Here is a 5,000-nt window from a genome sequence, read left to right as displayed (position 1 = left end):
ACATTGCATTTTCACCAATTAGATAAGCAGCTTGAACTTTGTGTCACTGAAAAAGTAGAAGAAATTATAAACACTGTTCCCATCACTTTTTAGCACAGGTAGTTGGATAAAATACAAACTTTATTTCCTTTCATCATTTGAACAGGGCAAAGGAGCATAAAGCACACACAAGCTGCATTCAGCAACAATATTCTTGTTTGTCTTATAAATACAAGGCAGATGCTAATTGAAAACACAAGGAAATTTGATCCTATTAAAAAGGCAGGAAGCTGCATTTAGTCAATTCATCATTAAATGCTTACTACAAGGCAGTGTTACTGATGAAATAGTGCAAGAGCACACCCTCGTGGACAAAATGCTTACAGCACCTGGTATTCGCAGGCGGTCTCCCATCCAAGTACTAACCAGGCCCGAACCTGCTTAGCTTCCGAGATCAGACGAGATCGGGCGTACCCAGGCTGATATGGCCGTAAGCGAGAAACAATCTCTTGCTACAACATATATAGTCAAAGTGAGTGTGATAAACAGACATTGCATTTTCACCAATTAGATAAGCAGCTTGAACTTTGTGTCACTGAAAAAGTAGAAGAAATTACAAACACTGTTCCCATCACTTTTTAGCACAGGTAGTTGGATAAAATACAAACTTTATTTCCTTTCATCATTTGAACAGGGCAAAGGAGCATAAAGCACACACAAGCTGCATTCAGCAACAATATTCTTGTTTGTCTTCTAAATACAAGGCAGATGCTAATTGAAAACACAAGGAAATTTGATCCTATTAAAAAGGCAGGAAGCTGCATTTAGTCAATTCATCATTAAATGCTTACTACAAGGCAGTGTTGCTGATGAAATAGTGCAAGAGCACACCCTCGTGGACAAAATGCTTACAGCACCTGGTATTCGCAGGCGGTCTCCCATCCAAGTACTAACCAGGCCCGAACCTGCTTAGCTTCCGAGATCAGACAAGATCGGGCATACCCAGGCTGATATGGCCGTAAGCGAGAAACAATCTCTTGCTACAACATATATAGTCAAAGTGAGTGTGATAAACAGACATTGCATTTTCACCAATTAGATAAGCAGCTTGAACTTTGTGTCACTGAAAAAGTAGAAGAAATTACAAACACTGTTCCCATCACTTTTTAGCACAGGTAGTTGGATAAAATACAAACTTTATTTCCTTTCATCATTTGAACAGGGCAAAGGAGCATAAAGCACACACAAGCTGCATTCAGCAACAATATTCTTGTTTGTCTTCTAAATACAAGGCAGATGCTAATTGAAAACACAAGGAAATTTGATCCTATTAAAAAGGCAGGAAGCTGCATTTAGTCAATTCATCATTAAATGCTTACTACAAGGCAGTGTTGCTGATGAAATAGTGCAAGAGCACACCCTCGTGGACAAAATGCTTACAGCACCTGGTATTCCCAGGCGGTCTCCCATCCAAGTACTAACCAGGCCGAGATCAGACGAGATCGGGCGTACCCAGGCTGATATGGCCGTAAGCGAGAAACAATCTCTTGCTACAACATATATAGTCAAAGTGAGTCTGATAAAACAGACATTTAGTCAATTCATCATTAAATGCTTACTACAAGGCAGTGTTGCTGATGAAATAGTGCAAGAGCACACCCTCGTGGACAAAATGCTTACAGCACCTGGTATTCCCAGGCGGTCTCCCATCCAAGTACTAACCAGGCCCGACCCTGCTTAGCTTCCGAGATCAGACGAGATCGGGTGTACCCTGGCTGATATGGCCGTAAGCGAGAAACAATCTCTTGCTACAACATATATAGTCAAAGTGAGTCTGATAAAACAGACATTTAGTCAATTCATCATTAAATGCTTACTACAAGGCAGTGTTGCTGATGAAATAGTGCAAGAGCACACCCTCGTGGACAAAATGCTTACTGCACCTGGTATTCCCAGGCGGTCTCACAGCCAAGTACTAACCAGGCCTGACCCTGCTTAGCTTCCGAAATCAGACGAGATCGGGCGTACCCAGGCTGATATGGCCGTAAGCAAGAAACAATCTCTTGCTACAACATATATAGTCAAAATGAGTCTGATAAACAGACATTGCATTTTCACCAATTAGATAAGCAGCTTGAACTTTGTGTCACTGAAAAAGTAGAAGAAATTATAAACACTGTTCCCATCACTTTTTAGCACAGGTAGTTGGATAAAATACAAACTTTATTTCCTTTCATCATTTGAACAGGGCAAAGGAGCATAAAGCACACACAAGCTGCATTCAGCAACAATATTCTTGTTTGTCTTATAAATACAAGGCAGATGCTAATTGAAAACACAAGGAAATTTGATCCTATTAAAAAGGCAGGAAGCTGCATTTAGTCAATTCATCATTAAATGCTTACTACAAGGCAGTGTTACTGATGAAATAGTGCAAGAGCACACCCTCGTGGACAAAATGCTTACAGCACCTGGTATTCGCAGGCGGTCTCCCATCCAAGTACTAACCAGGCCCGAACCTGCTTAGCTTCCGAGATCAGACGAGATCGGGCGTACCCAGGCTGATATGGCCGTAAGCGAGAAACAATCTCTTGCTACAACATATATAGTCAAAGTGAGTGTGATAAACAGACATTGCATTTTCACCAATTAGATAAGCAGCTTGAACTTTGTGTCACTGAAAAAGTAGAAGAAATTACAAACACTGTTCCCATCACTTTTTAGCACAGGTAGTTGGATAAAATACAAACTTTATTTCCTTTCATCATTTGAACAGGGCAAAGGAGCATAAAGCACACACAAGCTGCATTCAGCAACAATATTCTTGTTTGTCTTCTAAATACAAGGCAGATGCTAATTGAAAACACAAGGAAATTTGATCCTATTAAAAAGGCAGGAAGCTGCATTTAGTCAATTCATCATTAAATGCTTACTACAAGGCAGTGTTGCTGATGAAATAGTGCAAGAGCACACCCTCGTGGACAAAATGCTTACAGCACCTGGTATTCGCAGGCGGTCTCCCATCCAAGTACTAACCAGGCCCGAACCTGCTTAGCTTCCGAGATCAGACAAGATCGGGCATACCCAGGCTGATATGGCCGTAAGCGAGAAACAATCTCTTGCTACAACATATATAGTCAAAGTGAGTGTGATAAACAGACATTGCATTTTCACCAATTAGATAAGCAGCTTGAACTTTGTGTCACTGAAAAAGTAGAAGAAATTACAAACACTGTTCCCATCACTTTTTAGCACAGGTAGTTGGATAAAATACAAACTTTATTTCCTTTCATCATTTGAACAGGGCAAAGGAGCATAAAGCACACACAAGCTGCATTCAGCAACAATATTCTTGTTTGTCTTCTAAATACAAGGCAGATGCTAATTGAAAACACAAGGAAATTTGATCCTATTAAAAAGGCAGGAAGCTGCATTTAGTCAATTCATCATTAAATGCTTACTACAAGGCAGTGTTGCTGATGAAATAGTGCAAGAGCACACCCTCGTGGACAAAATGCTTACAGCACCTGGTATTCCCAGGCGGTCTCCCATCCAAGTACTAACCAGGCCGAGATCAGACGAGATCGGGCGTACCCAGGCTGATATGGCCGTAAGCGAGAAACAATCTCTTGCTACAACATATATAGTCAAAGTGAGTCTGATAAAACAGACATTTAGTCAATTCATCATTAAATGCTTACTACAAGGCAGTGTTGCTGATGAAATAGTGCAAGAGCACACCCTCGTGGACAAAATGCTTACAGCACCTGGTATTCCCAGGCGGTCTCCCATCCAAGTACTAACCAGGCCCGACCCTGCTTAGCTTCCGAGATCAGACGAGATCGGGCGTAGCCAGGGTGGTATGGCCGTAAGCGAGAAACAATCTCTTGCTACAACATATATAGTCAAAATGAGTCTGATAAACAGACATTGCATTTTCACCAATTAGATAAGCAGCTTGAACTTTGTGTCACTGAAAAAGTAGAAGAAATTACAAACACTGTTCCCATCACTTTTTAGCACAGGTAGTTGGATAAAATACAAACTTTATTTCCTTTCATCATTTGAACAGGGCAAAGGAGCATAAAGCACACACAAGCTGCATTCAGCAACAATATTCTTGTTTGTCTTCTAAATACAAGGCAGATGCTAATTGAAAACACAAGGAAATTTGATCCTATTAAAAAGGCAGGAAGCTGCATTTAGTCAATTCATCATTAAATGCTTACTACAAGGCAGTGTTGCTGATGAAATAGTGCAAGAGCACACCCTCGTGGACAAAATGCTTACAGCACCTGGTATTCCCAGGCGGTCTCCCATCCAAGTACTAACCAGGCCGAGATCAGACGAGATCGGGCGTACCCAGGCTGATATGGCCGTAAGCGAGAAACAATCTCTTGCTACAACATATATAGTCAAAGTGAGTCTGATAAAACAGACATTTAGTCAATTCATCATTAAATGCTTACTACAAGGCAGTGTTGCTGATGAAATAGTGCAAGAGCACACCCTCGTGGACAAAATGCTTACAGCACCTGGTATTCCCAGGCGGTCTCCCATCCAAGTACTAACCAGGCCCGACCCTGCTTAGCTTCCGAGATCAGACGAGATCGGGCGTAGCCAGGGTGGTATGGCCGTAAGCGAGAAACAATCTCTTGCTACAACATATATAGTCAAAATGAGTCTGATAAACAGACATTGCATTTTCACCAATTAGATAAGCAGCTTGAACTTTGTGTCACTGAAAAAGTAGAAGAAATTATAAACACTGTTCCCATCACTTTTTAGCACAGGTAGTTGGATAAAATACAAACTTTATTTCCTTTCATCATTTGAACAGGGTAAAGGAGCATAAAGCACACACAAGCTGCATTCAGCAACATTATTCTTGTTTGTCTTCTAAATACAAGGCAGATGCTAATTGAAAACACAAGGAAATTTGATCCTATTAAAAAGGCAGGAAGCTGCATTTAGTCAATTCATCATTAAATGCTTACTACAAGGCAGTGTTGCTGATGAAA

General features: G+C 40.9%; 7 non-coding genes and 1 pseudogene across 7 annotated transcripts; all 8 read right to left on the bottom strand.

Annotated features, from left to right (window-relative positions):
* Nucleotides 1–356: 356 nt before the first annotated feature.
* LOC145882201 (5S ribosomal RNA) lies at nt 357–475 on the bottom strand. The gene has a single exon (XR_014393768.1). It is a non-coding gene; the product is annotated as a 5S ribosomal RNA (ribosomal RNA).
* Nucleotides 476–884: 409 nt separating this feature from the next.
* On the bottom strand, nt 885–1,003 carry LOC145850894 (5S ribosomal RNA). Its single transcript, XR_014372743.1, has one exon. It is a non-coding gene; the product is annotated as a 5S ribosomal RNA (ribosomal RNA).
* A 649-nt stretch (nt 1,004–1,652) lies between these two features.
* On the bottom strand, nt 1,653–1,771 carry LOC145885647 (5S ribosomal RNA). The gene has a single exon (XR_014397230.1). It is a non-coding gene; the product is annotated as a 5S ribosomal RNA (ribosomal RNA).
* A 139-nt stretch (nt 1,772–1,910) lies between these two features.
* Nucleotides 1,911–2,029, bottom strand: LOC145853480 (uncharacterized; annotated as a pseudogene).
* Nucleotides 2,030–2,438: 409 nt separating this feature from the next.
* On the bottom strand, nt 2,439–2,557 carry LOC145882200 (5S ribosomal RNA). Its single transcript, XR_014393767.1, has one exon. It is a non-coding gene; the product is annotated as a 5S ribosomal RNA (ribosomal RNA).
* A 409-nt stretch (nt 2,558–2,966) lies between these two features.
* LOC145850893 (5S ribosomal RNA) lies at nt 2,967–3,085 on the bottom strand. Its single transcript, XR_014372742.1, has one exon. It is a non-coding gene; the product is annotated as a 5S ribosomal RNA (ribosomal RNA).
* Nucleotides 3,086–3,734: 649 nt separating this feature from the next.
* LOC145855008 (5S ribosomal RNA) lies at nt 3,735–3,853 on the bottom strand. The gene has a single exon (XR_014375895.1). It is a non-coding gene; the product is annotated as a 5S ribosomal RNA (ribosomal RNA).
* Nucleotides 3,854–4,502: 649 nt separating this feature from the next.
* LOC145853897 (5S ribosomal RNA) lies at nt 4,503–4,621 on the bottom strand. Its single transcript, XR_014374782.1, has one exon. It is a non-coding gene; the product is annotated as a 5S ribosomal RNA (ribosomal RNA).
* Nucleotides 4,622–5,000: the final 379 nt, after the last annotated feature.

The sequence above is a fragment of the Salmo salar genome, chromosome 08 (assembly GCF_965601325.2).
Source record: "Salmo salar chromosome 08, fSalSal1, whole genome shotgun sequence".
Classification (NCBI taxonomy): Eukaryota; Metazoa; Chordata; class Actinopteri; order Salmoniformes; family Salmonidae; genus Salmo; species Salmo salar.
Note: the sequence above shows the minus strand (reverse complement) of the source record. Positions and strands in the feature narration are given on the sequence as shown.